We start from the raw sequence: 14,525 nt of genomic DNA on the forward strand, positions 1-14,525 counted from the left end.
ATGTCTGGCACAGCAGCGCTCAGCGGTGGAGTCACCTCATTCAATGCACGATAGTCTACGGTCAATCTCCATTCTCCTTCAGATTTACGCACAGGCCAGATGGGGCTGTTGAAGGGTGAGTGGGTTTTGCTGACCACCCCATGGTTCTCCAGTTTACGGATCATTTCATGGATGGGAATCACTGAGTCTCTGTCAGTACGGTATTGCCGGCGGTGTACTGTTGTTCTGGCGATTGGTACCTGTTGCTCTTCAACTTTCAGTAGTCCCACAGCAGAGGGGTCATCTGCAAGACCAGGCAAGGTGCTCAGTTTTCTAATGCCATCTGTCTCTACAGCAGCTATCCCGAAAGCCCAGCGATATCCTTTTGGGTCTTTGAAGTATCCATTTCTAAGATAGTCTATGCCAAGGATGCATGGGGCCTCTGGGCCAGTCACGATGGGGTGTTTCTGCCACCTGTTCCCAGTTAAACTCACTTCGGCCTCCACTACAGTCAGCTGCTGGGATCCTCCTGTTACCCCAGAAATAGAGATGGATTCTTCTCCTACATACTTTGATGGCATCAGAGTACACTGGGCGCCGGTGTCAACCAAAGCCTTATGTTTTTGTGGGTCGGATGTGCCAGGCCATCAGATCCACACATTCCAATAGATCCGATTATCCCTCTCCTCTACCTGGCTAGAGGCAGGGATACTCTATTCCTGATCTTGGTACACTTTGCTCTCTCCCTGTCTGAGGAACGCCGGCTCCTAATGGCAGAAACTCTTGTTGGTTCAGGAGAGATCTGGTAGTTGTTTTCCTTAAGTTCTTTTTTTAGCTTCTGATGGCCCTCTTCAATCAGGCTTCAGACTTGCTCCACCAGCCGTGTTTCCATGGATGAGACATGGGTACGAAATGGGGCTGTGACAGTGTCCGCATAAATTCTTAGTTTATTGGCCAAGATGCCTACCATGTCCTCACCTTCCCTCCACTGCAGCATTGCCAGGTAACGGGAATACATCTCTGGTCCAAGCCGTGCGAATCTCAACCACATCTGTGACGTGCACTGGACACAGTCTGGGCTCTTAGGAAATCTCTCATCTTCTGAGAAAATGATCTCCAGCACGGCCAATTCCCTCAGGCATCGGATACCTTGTTCTATTGTGCTCCATTTTCCTTGGTGCACCTGAAGATCTTCTTTACAAAGGTATCTGTCCTTTACACTTGTCAGCAGTCGCCGCCAGAAGCTGAGAGTTTCTTGGGTTCTCCCAATCCCCTGGTCAATGACCACATCCCGGGACAGAGATCCCAGTTGCCTGGCCTCACTTCCATCCAGAATGGTGTCATTGGCTGCAGCTTCCCAGATGCGGAGCAGCCAGGTCAAGATGGACTCATTTGTCTGGCGGGTGAATTCCCTCAGCAGGTCACACAGCTCACCCAGGGATAGAGAGCGAGTGATGATTTCTGGCTCTGTCACTTCTGTTGGGTGTTGTCCTAGGGTGATGTTATGGTGTTTCTATCTCCAATCGTGTGTCCTGATTATGTTTGGTATTATGTCCTGTGCTTCCAGGACTGAGTCTGAGAGTGAAGCTTTGTTTTGTCTTATTATCAGCCGGCTCACCTCCCCCATGGTCTATGTTTAGGAGAGGTTTTAGCTCGGCTTGCCTGCTTGCTTGCTTGCTTGCCTGCTTGCTTGTCTGCTTGCTCGCTTCTGCCTTTTTCTTTCCTTCGCTTTGCCCTTGCTTTCTGCTTATTAGTTAGTTCAGCTAGGCAGTCCAACTTTTTCCCTGGACTGTTTTCTCTTCCACCCCGTCCCCTCCCTCTCCTGGATACCATCTGAACGGACGGGGACCTGGGAAACCCCAAGAAACACCGGGAGGCTACACTTTGTCACCTGCAGCAGTCATCCCCAGCGCCAGAGACTGATAACTGAGCGACCACTCGCCAGAGAGACTGAGTTTGTCATCCCTTCAGAACGGTGAAAGAGTTTTTTTTTGTCAGCTGGTGTTGTCTTTTTTCCCTGTGCTGGGGAGTGTCTTGCTTGTTAAATAAACAGGTTTTTTCTCCCACTCTTCTCCGAGGAAATTCTTCCCGAACCCGGTGGGGTGGGGGGGGAGGAGTCGTGGGGTTTGCTGTCTGGGGGCTCCTTCTGGAGGTTTTCCCCCCAAATTTGCCCAAAACCAGGACAAATAAATTGGCGCCCAACTCGAGGCTCGAGAAAGTGGGAAAAAACCCTGTTCTAATAATAATAATTTGGTTCAAATTCTTTTGTGTTGGTATAGAGCAGTTATTGGCTATGTTGTTGGAATTCATGTCTTTTGGGGTGGAGGCCTGCATGGGATTTTGGTCCCTAGGGTTTTTTGAAGTCTTAATACCTTTGTGGTCCCTGGGTTTATTTGCTTATCCAGAAATAGCTCCGGTATTGTCCCTAATGCGTAGTTTCTGTAGCAGAGGGGCATTGACCAAAATATCCATCGGGCTGGGCTTGGTTTTAATGGCCTGCAGGAGATTTATAAAGGTGCTGGAATCTGTTCCAGGAATGTATGGTTCTTGGTTGTGGTTGTGCACTCAGTTTGTTAGAGGAGAAGCAGGGGATGAGGCTTTTCAGCCTTTGTTCTCCTTCTTCTCCTCTGAATTTGTTACATCCTTATTAGAGAATGTTCAGTTCCCCCTGAGTGTTAAAGAGACCATCTTTCTGGTGTTTAATATAGTAAGCTTTCTCTATACAGTCTGCAGTTTCTCTAGAATGAGAGCTGAGATTTCTAGAGGGGCTGAGACCCTTGACCCCAGAGTAGAGCCAGGCGTGAGGAATCCTGAATGGTGTGGGAAATGGGAGGATATGGGCCAAATCTTAAAGGAATTTTCTGACCCTACATCCTGGGATTTTCCATGTGAACAAATTCAGAACCCAGCTGAGGTAGCAAAGTACCTGAAAGAGAAGTGCCATGGTAATTCTAAGGAGAAGAAGATCATTGCAGTGAGCTGGGCCCTGGCATATGCTTACCGTACCCTGCTAGATACTGTAGGGCAGCAGACAGAGGAAGGGGGACAGGCAGATAAATCAGCCACTATCCCAGTCACTCAGGCTGCAGCCAACACCCCAGGCTCGAGGCCAACAACTACACCAGACAGTGAGCCTAAGCCAGCAGCTAAACCTGTCAGTAAGCCTCAACCAATGGCTGTTGCTACCAGCACGAGAAGTGGAAAGTGCACAGACAAGACTGATCGACCAGTGGATGATGATGATGATGATGCAGGAGAAGGACCCTCGACGCCTCCTGACATAAAACCAGGAGTCAAAGCAACTGGTAAAAGATCAGAGGCCAATATTGAGTCTTTTTCCCTAAAGGACCTCCGTGGCCTAAGAAAGGATTACACCCGACGACCTGATGAGTCTATAATTAGTTGGTTGGTCCATCTTTGGGATGCTGCAGGCGAGGCTACAATTCTGGATGGCACTGAAGCCAGGCATTTGGGATCCCTGTCACATGATCCTGTCATCGACCAAGGAATGATGAGAGGGCCTAACCCTCACAGCCTCTGGGCACGGGTCCTGGACAGTGTAGCACAAAGATACCTGTGTGCAGATGATCTTTATATGCAGCAGACCCACTGGAAGACGATAGAACAAGGGATCCAACGCCTGAGAGAAATGGCAGTGGCAGAGATTATCTTCTCAGATGACATAACAACTAGGAATCCGGACTTGGTACCATGTACATCTGTGATGTGGCGAAAACTTGTACGACTTGGGCCCCATGAATATGCTTCTGCTTTAGCAATAATGAAGCGGGACGAGAGGGATGAGACCGTGCTTGATATGGCAAAGAAGCTCCGAGCATATGCAGATGCTGTGCATGGCCCAACACATGCCAGAATTGCAGCTGTGGAAACACGTCTGCAGAAATTAGAAGACAAGATAGAGGAGAATCATAAAAGACTCAGGGAGGAGATTAAAGAGGACCTTCTCCAAATCTCAGCAGTACAAATTAGAGGCCCTGGTATCCAACGCAGACGTTCCCCTGATGGGGAGAGGAGGTACACCCCACGAGCTGAGCTGTGGTTCTTCCTACGTGATTGCGGAGAAAACATGAGGAGATGGGATGGAAAATCTACTGCTGCTCTGGCACAACGGGTGCCTGAATTGAAGGAAGGCAAGACCCAAAGAGGAAGTTCCACCAAAAGGAGAGCAGCTCCAGTTGCCCGTAGCCAAGCTGCCAAGTATGATGATGATGATATATCTGATCCCCTTGAAGGAACCTCTAAGACATATGCCCAAGGAAAGAAGGATAAACAGGCTTAGAGGGGCCCTGCCTCTAGCCAGGGAGAGGCGAGGGAAAATCGTGTCTTCTGGACTGTGTGGATTCGTTGGCCTGGCACATCGGAACCACAAAAGTATAAAGCTTTGGTTGATACTGGTGCCCAATGCACATTAGTCCCATCAAGATATGTGGGGGCAGAATCTGTTTCTATTGCTGGTGTGACAGGTGGATCACAGGACTTTACCTTGGTGGAAGCTGATGTGAGCTTGACTGGACATGAATGGAAAAAACATCCTATTGTGACTGGCCCAGAGGCCCCATGCATTTTGGGCATAGATTACCTCCGAAGGGGGTATTTTAAAGATCCAAAAGGATTCAGGTGGGCATTTGGGATAGCAGCTGTGGTGACAGAAGGCATCCAGCAATTGAACACCTTGTCTGGACTGTCTGAGAATCCAAGTACTGTAGGACTTCTGAAAGGAGAAGAGCAAAAGGTACCAATTGCCACTTCCATAGTGCATCGCCGACAATACAGAACAACTCGAGATGCTGTGGTTCCCATCCATAAAATGATCCGTGAGCTGGAGAGCCAAGGGGTGGTCAGCAAAACCCACTCACCCTTCAACAGCCCCATCTGGCCTGTACGTAAATCTGAAGGAGAATGGAGACTGACCGTAGACTATCGTGCATTGAATGAGGTGACTCCACCACTGAGCGCTGCCGTTCCGGACATGCTGGAACTGCAGTACGAGCTGGAGTCCAAGGCAGCAAAGTGGTACGCCACTATCGATATCGCCAATGCATTTTTCTCCATTCCTCTGGCAGCAGAGTGCAGGCCTCAGTTCGCTTTCACATGGAGGGGAGTGCAGTACACCTGGAATCGACTGCCCCAGGGGTGGAAGCACAGTCCTACTATCTGCCATGGACTGATCCAGACTACACTAGAAAAAGGTGAGGCTCCAGAACATTTACAATATATTGATGATATCATTGTGTGGGGGAACACAGCAGCAGAAGTGTTCAAGAAAGGAGAGAGAATCATCCAAATCCTCCTGGAAGCCGGCTTCGCCATCAAGAAGAGTAAAGTTAAGGGACCTGCTCGAGAGATCCAGTTCCTGGGAGTGAAGTGGCAAGATGGACGGCGTCAGATTCCTACTGATGTCATCAACAAAATCACAGCTATGTCCCCACCAACCAACAAGAAGGAGACACAAGCTTTCTTAGGCGCCATAGGTTTTTGGAGGATGCACATTCCTGAGTACAGTCAGATAGTGAGCCCTCTTTACCTGGTCACCCGCAAGAAGAACGATTTCCATTGGGGCCCTGAGCAGCAACAAGCTTTTGCCCAGATAAAGCAGGAAATTGCTCATGCAGTAGCCCTTGGCCCAGTCAGGACGGGACCAGATGTGAAGAACGTGCTCTACTCTGCAGCCGGGAACCATGGTCTGTCCTGGAGCCTGTGGCAGAAGGTGCCTGGTGAGACTCGAGGCCGACCATTAGGATTTTGGAGTCGGAGCTACAGAGGGTCTGAAGCTAACTACACCCCAACAGAGAAGGAGATCTTGGCTGCCTACGAAGGGGTCCAAGCAGCCTCAGAGGTGGTTGGCACAGAAGCACAACTCCTCCTGGCACCCCGACTGCCAGTGCTGGGGTGGATGTTCAGAGGAAAGGTTCCCTCAACCCACCATGCCACCAGTGCTACATGGAGCAAGTGGATTGCCCTCATTACACAGCGCACCCGGATTGGAAAACTGAATCGCCCTGGGATTTTGGAAGTAATTACAAATTGGCCTGAAGGTGAAAGTTTTGGTGTCACAGATGAGGAACAAGAACCAGTGACACGGGCTGAAGAAGCTCCACCATATAACCAACTGCCAGCAGAGGAAACACGCTATGCTCTATTCACCGACGGTTCCTGTCGCATTGTGGGGATGAATCGGAGGTGGAAAGCAGCCGTATGGAGCCCCACGTGACGGGTAGCAGAGGCCACTGAAGGAGAGGGTGGATCCAGTCAACTTGCTGAACTCAAAGCGGTTCAACTGGCCTTAGACATTGCTGAAAGAGAGAAGTGGCCAAAGCTTTACCTTTATACCGATTCATGGATGGTAGCCAATGCTCTGTGGGGATGGTTGGAGAGATGGAAAGAGGCTAACTGGCAGCGTAGAGGAAAACCAATTTGGGCTGCCGAAGAGTGGAAAGATATCGCTACCCGGTTGGAGAAATTACCTGTGAAGGTTCGCCATGTAGATGCCCATGTTCCCAGAAGTAGGGCTAATGAAGAGCAGAAAAACAATCAGCAGGTAGATCAGGCTGCAAAGATAGGGGTGTCGAAGATAGACCTTGATTGGGAACACAAGGGAGAGTTGTTCCTGGCTCGATGGGCCCATGATGCCTCAGGTCATCAGGGCAGAGATGCCACATATAAGTGGGCACGAGACCGAGGGGTGGATCTAACCATGGACAGTATTTCTCAAGTTATCCATGACTGTGAGACGTGCGCTGACATCAAGCAAGCCAAGCGGGTGAAGCCCCTCTGGTATGGGGGGCGGTGGTCCAAGTACAAGTATGGAGAGGCCTGGCAGATTGACTACATCAAACTGCCTCAAACCCGCCAGGGCAAGCGCTATGTACTGACCATGGTGGAAGCCACCACTGGATGGTTGGAGACCTACCCTGTGTCTCACGCTACAGCCCGTAACACCATCCTGGGCCTGGAAAAGCAGGTCCTTTGGAGGCATGGCACCCCTGAGAGGATTGAGTCAGACAATGGGACTCATTTCAAGAATAGCCTTATCAACACTTGGGCTAGGGAACATGGCATTGAGTGGGTGTACCATATCCCCTACCATGCACCAGCTGCAGGGAAGGTGGAAAGGTACAATGGACTGTTAAAAACCACCTTGAGAGCATTGGGTGGGGGATCATTCAAAAACTGGGAGCAGCATTTAGCAAAGGCCACTTGGTTAGTTAACACCCGGGGTTCCACCAACCGAGCGGGCCCTGCCCAGTCTAAGTCCCTGAATATAGTAGATGGAGACAAAGTCCCAGTGGCACACATCAGAGGTTTGTTGGGGAAGGCAGTTTGGATCAATTCTGCCCCGAGTACAGACAAACCCATTCGTGGGATTGTCTTTGCTCAAGGACCAGGTTGTACATGGTGGGTAATGCAGAGAGATGGAACAACACGATGTGTGCCTCAGGGAGATCTGATTGTGGGGTGAGGCAGCATGAGACAGAAGGAAATATGTAAGTGTCAAAGGTCTGAGCAAGTGAGATAGAAGGAAATGTGTAAGTGTCGAAGGTTTGAGCAAGTGAGATGGAAGAAAATGTGTCCGAATAAGTGAAAGATGGAAATTTCTACTTGCTGAAGTTTTTACATGCTGTTTAGTATGTTCACGATATGGAGATAAGGGGTGGAATATCCTAGGGTGATGTTATGGTGTTTCTATCTCCAATCGTGTGTCCTGATTATGTTTGGTATTATGTCCTGTGCTTCCAGGACTGAGTCTGAGAGTGAAGCTTTGTTTTGTCTTATTATCAGCCGGCTCACCTCCCCCATGGTCTATGTTTAGGAGAGGTTTTAGCTCGGCTTGCCTGCTTGCTTGCTTGCTTGCTTGCTTGCTTGCCTGCTTGCTTGTCTGCTTGCTCGCTTCTGCCTTTTTCTTTCCTTCGCTTTGCCCTTGCTTTCTGCTTATTAGTTAGTTCAGCTAGGCAGTCCAACTTTTTCCCTGGACTGTTTTCTCTTCCACCCCGTCCCCTCCCTCTCCTGGATACCATCTGAACGGACGGGGACCTGGGAAACCCCAAGAAACACCGGGAGGCTACACTTTGTCACCTGCAGCAGTCATCCCCAGCGCCAGAGACTGATAACTGAGCGACCACTCGCCAGAGAGACTGAGTTTGTCATCCCTTCAGAACGGTGAAAGAGTTTTTTTTTTGTCAGCTGGTGTTGTCTTTTTTCCCTGTGCTGGGGAGTGTCTTGCTTGTTAAATAAACAGGTTTTTTCTCCCACTCTTCTCCGAGGAAATTCTTCCCGAACCCGGTGGGGTGGGGGGGGGAGGAGTCGTGGGGTTTGCTGTCTGGGGGCTCCTTCTGGAGGTTTTCCCCCCAAATTTGCCCAAAACCAGGACAGGTGTGAAGGTCCTGCCACGTCCTCGTCAGTCACTATGCGAACTGATTTGCTCTTGGATTTCTTCTTCTGAACGGGGGCAACTGCTACTGGTCTAGGCTGTTCTGGCTCAGTGATGGTTTGTGTGGAGATGCTGATGGTGCTTCTGGCTTTTTTCTCCTCTGTGGCAGTCTGCGTAGCCACGGACACTGTCGCTTTTTGTTTGGTTCTTCTCCTCTTTGTGACATTCTGTGCAGATGTGGACGAAGTTGATTTCTTTCTTTTTTCCTCTTCCTCAAGAATACGCATCCATACGCCATGTAGTGTTTTGTTTCTAAGCATGTTGGAGGCTGTAAAGGCTGTGCAGAGGAGACAAAGCAGAACTAACAACAATATTATGCTGTCCTTAGCATCCAGCGGGAACTCATCATTTTCAAAAACTACTGTATCAGGCCGGAAAGATTGGAAAAAATCATCCTTTACCCCTCCCCCCAAGGGCTGGGTGTGATTGTTAAAACCCCGGATGTAGCAACCTAGACTAGGACAAGCAAACAAAGTCCAGTATATATTCCGGATTATGTTCATTGCCTCAGAGGTTATCATGCAGTAGACATAATAGGCCAGTAAAGCAATTTTTATACCATATCCTGGTCTACACAGGAGCATTATGGCTGGCAGATAGTTCCCCATGTGTGGAAAAATATAGAGAGCAAGATATAAAACCCATGTAAGCATGTTGAGAATCATGGTGAAAACAAAATTGTAATACTGACTTTTCTCAGTACCCTTCGTGCCCCACGTTGGGTGCCAATTAATGTGTTGGTTTGAAAGGAAAACCAGTGCGAGACTCCAAGTCAGTAATACAATTTAATAGGAGAAATGAGAAAAAAATAAAATACATGCAATAATATAAAAGAAACAACCACCAACACAGTCAGAAATACAACCTGACACCCTGTCAGTCAGGGTGTTGGTAGCAGTCCATATAAATGGTGGCTGCAGTCCTCCTGGATGACGGATGCGGTTCTGTTGAAGCAGTGCTCCTGTAGAAGGTGCAGTTTTCCTCCAAAGATCCAGCGATGATGTGGAAAAGGTCCGACTTTCCTCTGGGATCCAGTAGAAAGGTCTCCCCTCGGGTCCCAAACCCCAGTTTTTTATCTAGGTAGGAAAGGCTTGGCTCCTGCCCCTGGTTGGGGCATCTCCCAATGGGATGATGTAATCTTATCAGTCACACAATAGGACTTAATGGCCCATTAACGGAATATATCTTCTGGAGGAAGGATGGGTTGTGAATAGATAATGATGATCATCCCCCAATCTTATCAGATGGCACATCAGCAGAGGATATCTCCCACAGAGATAAGGATCACCACCCCTCCCACGTTTTAACAGATGGTGATAGAATACACGTTTTTGCATTGTATCCCAGGACACTTTTTTATTAATTTTCTGACAAGTTAAACAACCCTGTATGCTCTGCTTTGCAATATTAAAAATGCCGATGCATCCAAAAAATTTTAAAAATTGGTCTGCTAGTGCTCTGGTTCCCCAATGTGTTTGTTGGTGTAACTGTTTAATAATTTGTCTGGCCTGGGTCTTAGGTAAAATTTCCCTGCCATCTGGTAAAACCCTCTTATTCTCATGCTGTTCTGCCTTTAATTTTTTTATCGCTTCTTTTTCCTGAGGAGTAAATAGCTTCTGTAATTCCTGGTTGGGGCTGAGATCTCTAACTGTAGTACTTAATACAGAAACCGGTTTTTGCTCCAATGCTGCTTTTTTTGCTTCTTTGTCAGCCAGATTATTCCCCCTTGTATGGTAGCTTGTTCCTTTTTGGTGCCCTCTTATATGGACCACAGCAATTTCAGTGGGGCCCCTAAGAGCCTCTAGTATTCTAACAATTAATTCTTGATGTATCAACCCCCATCCTTGAGTGTTAATTAACCCCCTTTCTTCCCAAATTTTACCAAATGTGTGGACTATGCCATAGGCATACTTAGAATCCGCATATATCGTTCCTTTTTTACCTTCTAAATAAGACAATGCCCTATAAAGAGCAAATAGTTCACAAGCCTGAGCGGACCATGCTGCGTTTAAGGGTCCGGATTCTACTAATTTCAATTCTTCTCCTCCTACTATGGCATATCCCGATTTTCGTTTTCCTTCCACCACTCGAGAAGATCCATCTATAAACAATTTTACTCCATCCTTAAATCCAACTTCTCCCAAGTCGGGTCTAATTTTTGTTTGTAATTCTATAATATCCACACAATCATGTTCTAAATTTTCTCTTGGTTCCCCATATAGGAATTGTGCAGGACTTTGAGCAGTTGTTGCTTTTAGTTCCAAATCTGGGGAAGTGATTAGAATAGCTTCATATTTTAATATTCGGGCATCAGTTTACCATTTCTCAGCTTTTTGATTCAGAATTCCCCTTACGTTATGAGGGATGTGGACCACTAGGGGTGCCCCAAAGGTAATTTTTCGGGCTTCTTCAATTAAAAGTGCTGTGGCCACTAGGGCCTGGAGGCATGTGGGCCAACCACGACTGACAGGGTCGAGCAGTTTAGAATAAAATCCCACTGGCTTTCGACTGCCTGCCCATTCCTGGGTGAGTACCCCATATGCTGTTTGATCAGAGGTATTTACAAATAACTGAAATGGTCTCTCCAAGTCTGGGAGACTGAGTACAGGGGCTTGAATTAAAGCATGTTTGACCTTTTCAAAACTTTTATCATTCTCTTCTGTCCATTTTAGGCGATTAGTGGTAAGTTTTTCATATAGCAATTTTACTTTCTCACTAAATCCCTCTATCCATTGACGACAATATCCCAGCAATCCCAAAATTTTCCTCACTTCTTTTTTGGTTTTTGGAGGTCCCAGACTTAATATTCCAGAGATTCTATTAGGATCTAATTTCTTTTTCCCTTTACTTAGCCAATGTCCCAAATATTTTACTTCTGGTTCTGTGAACTGTAATGTGGCGTTGGATACCTTCAATCCCTGTTGTCCCAAAAAGTTTAAAAGTTTTATAGTCCCATTTCTAGTAGATTTCTCGTCTTTTCCTGCTATTAATAGATCATCTACATATTGTAACAATTTCACCCCGTCTGGTGACTCAAAAGATTGCATTAATTCTTCTAGGGCTTGTCTAAAGAGATTAGGGGATTCTGTAAAGCCCTGAGGCAATACTGTCCAACGCAGTTGTTGTTTCCTGCCCTTATCAGGATCTTCCCACTCAAAGGCAAAGTAATCTCTACTACTTTCCTCTAATGGGCATGCCCAGAAGGCATCTTTTAGATTTATTACACTATACCAAGTGTAGTCAGGAGACAACTGGTTTAAGAGTGTGTAAGGGTTTGCTACTACAGGAAATTTGGTAACACTTCGCTGATTTATAGCTCTCAAATCCTGTCCCAATCTGTAATTCCCGTCTGTCTTTTTGACAGGCAGAATAGGAGTATTATGTGGGGCATACATGGTTCCAAAGCCCCTTGTTGCAAAAGGTTTTCTATGAGAGGCTTAAGGCCCCGTCTCCCTTCTAGTGATATTGGATATTGACGAACTCGGATAGGCAAATCGGGATCAGTGATTTTCACTTTGATAGGTTTCATTTTTAACTTCCCTATTTCTCCAGGGGTGTACTACACCTCAGGACATATTTGCTCCTCGTCCTTTTGAGTTAAAGCAAAAATTTTAAGCTGACCTTGGGATACTTCAATTTTCAAATTCAATGCTATTATTAAATCCTTCCCCAATAAATTATTTTCTGCCTCTGGCAGTAACAGCAGATCTTTTAATTCAATTTTGGTTTGGGTCTCAATTTGCACATTTTTAATAATAGGGACCTGAAATGGTTCACCTTTTGCTCCAACCACGAGTGCTGTTTCTCTGCTAGGTTTACACCCTTTTGGTAGGTGTTTAATTGTGGATTTTTCAGCTCCTGTATCTACTAAAAAGTCCACCTCCTCCCCCTGGGGACCAATCTTTAAATTTATCAAGGGCTCTTTGGATGGTATGGTCCTTAATACATACAGCCCCTGACACCCCTATTCATCTTCCTGGAACATTTTTTCATCCCATATCCATTCTTTACAGTTTTTCTTTATATGACCTTTCTTGTTACAGTAAAAGCAGGTTCGCCTTGGTGAATTATTTCCTGCTTCATTTCCTTGTTTTGGTGGGGGTTTTCGTGGTTTCCCTCCCCCTTTCTGCTGGGTTTCTTTTTGTGTTTCATGAACTGCAGCTATAAATATTTTTGCTTTTGCTTTCTGCTTCTCTTCATCCCTCCTTACATAAACTTTTTGTGCTTCTCTTAGCAATTCTTGTAACCCCCGATCTTGCCAATCATTTAACTTTTTAAATTTCTTTCTAATATCTCCCCATGATCGAGCAACAAACTGGGTTTTGAGGAGTGCCTGACCCACTTGTGTATCAGGGTCTATCCCGGAGTACATTTGGAGATCTTTTCTCAGCCGCTCCAACTAGTCAGTCGGGGATTCATCCTTTTTTTGTTGTTCACTAAAGGCTTTATTAATATTTTGTCCTTTAGGAACTGATTCTCGGATACTTTTAACGAGTATCCATCTTAAGTCCATCATATTCTGGCGATGGACATCATTTTGATTATCCCAGTTAGGATTATTTAATGCCCATTTCTGGTCTCCCCTAGGTCCAATCTGATGCTCCCGGTCCCATACCCTCATTCCAGCCTGTCTGATCATTTCCCGTTCTTCCGTGGTGAATAGGATACTTAATATAGATTGTAATTCCATCCAAGTATATATACTTGGTCCGAGGAATTGATCTAGTCTCTCCGATACCCCTATAGGATCTTCTAATAGTTTTCCCATTTCTTTTTTAAAGTTTCTCACTTCCCCTGTGTTCAAGGGAACATTTACAAATCCAATTAAGCCAGCCTGTTGTCCTGCTAATGGCACTTCCCTCCGGGGGTAAAGGCGAGCCTTTGTATTCTTATCTCCCTCCTCTCTGGTGATACTATCTCTCCTGGTATTCCTTTGACTGGAGCGAGTTCTTAGAGCTATGGGAGTACCAGGAGGAGAAGTGGGTTCGTGGGGTCTCTTGTATTTTCTGTATTATACGGAGGTGGGAGATTATCGAGGGGTTCCCAGGTAACTTTTTTTTTTATTTTCATCCTCTTTTTCTTTTAAAGTATATATCAAGGATGGCTTGGACTGTTTTGCCCACAGGGCAGCATACTCACATTCCTTTCTGTTAAATGGTTCTTTATGAGCCACATATGTGTCTAATGCCCGACAAATCCAACCCTCAAATGATCCGAACATGGGCCAGTATAGGTTATCTTTACGGATCATTTCTCTGGTCCATTCCACCATGCAATATTGAATCAATTTTTCTTTACTTTTTCCTCTGTATACCACCCCTGTGTCCCAACATTTTAATATTACTCCCAATGGGCTGCCTGGTGGTATTTCTGGCAACCTACTTGTCTTGTCCTTATTTTCCCAGTCTCCTTGTGGACCAAATGAACTTGAACCTCTTCGTGGGTCCTTGGGACTCAGAATCTTACTCCCTCTTTGTCCCATTTTTACCTCAAGGGACTGTCTTGAGGTGTTTGTACTCCCCGATGTGTTCCGCCCGAACCCCTGCCTCTCCTTGGGTCAGGATGGACTGGAACCCGCTTCTACCTGGGCTGGGATGGGAAAAGCAGCTTTTCCCTTCTCTCTCCGTGACTGGTGTGTTGCAATCTGCTTTTCTTTTCCTCCCCCTTCCCCCCCCCCCCCCCCCCCCTTCCCGGGTCCTGCCTTTTCCTGGACTAGGATGGGAAGGACCTAGCCTCTACCTGGGCTAGGACAAGAAAATCAGTCTCTCCCTTTGTGCTCACTCGCTTTGTCCGGTCACCGGCCAAGTCCCTCGCGGGATGCTGGAAACGCGGATAGAAGGACTCCGCTCTCGCTTTGCAGCAAAGGCCACGTCTCATTCAGACAAACACACAGTCATCTCCACCAAACCAGACAGATACTCACAGTCCGATGCTCCTGTCTGTGTCTTCGTGCACGAGAATTACAGGTGATTTTGCCGCGGTCTTCCGGGGAGATTTTCCTTGCTCAGTCTATATGGTGCGGTACGTCGATGGGTCCCGAGAATCACTGACGAACCGGGGCCACAGCAGTGGGGCGCCTCCCCGAAATCGCAGTGCC

This window comes from Sturnus vulgaris, chromosome W (genome assembly GCF_052056855.1).
Source record: "Sturnus vulgaris isolate bStuVul1 chromosome W, bStuVul1.hap1, whole genome shotgun sequence".
NCBI lineage: Eukaryota > Metazoa > Chordata > Aves > Passeriformes > Sturnidae > Sturnus > Sturnus vulgaris.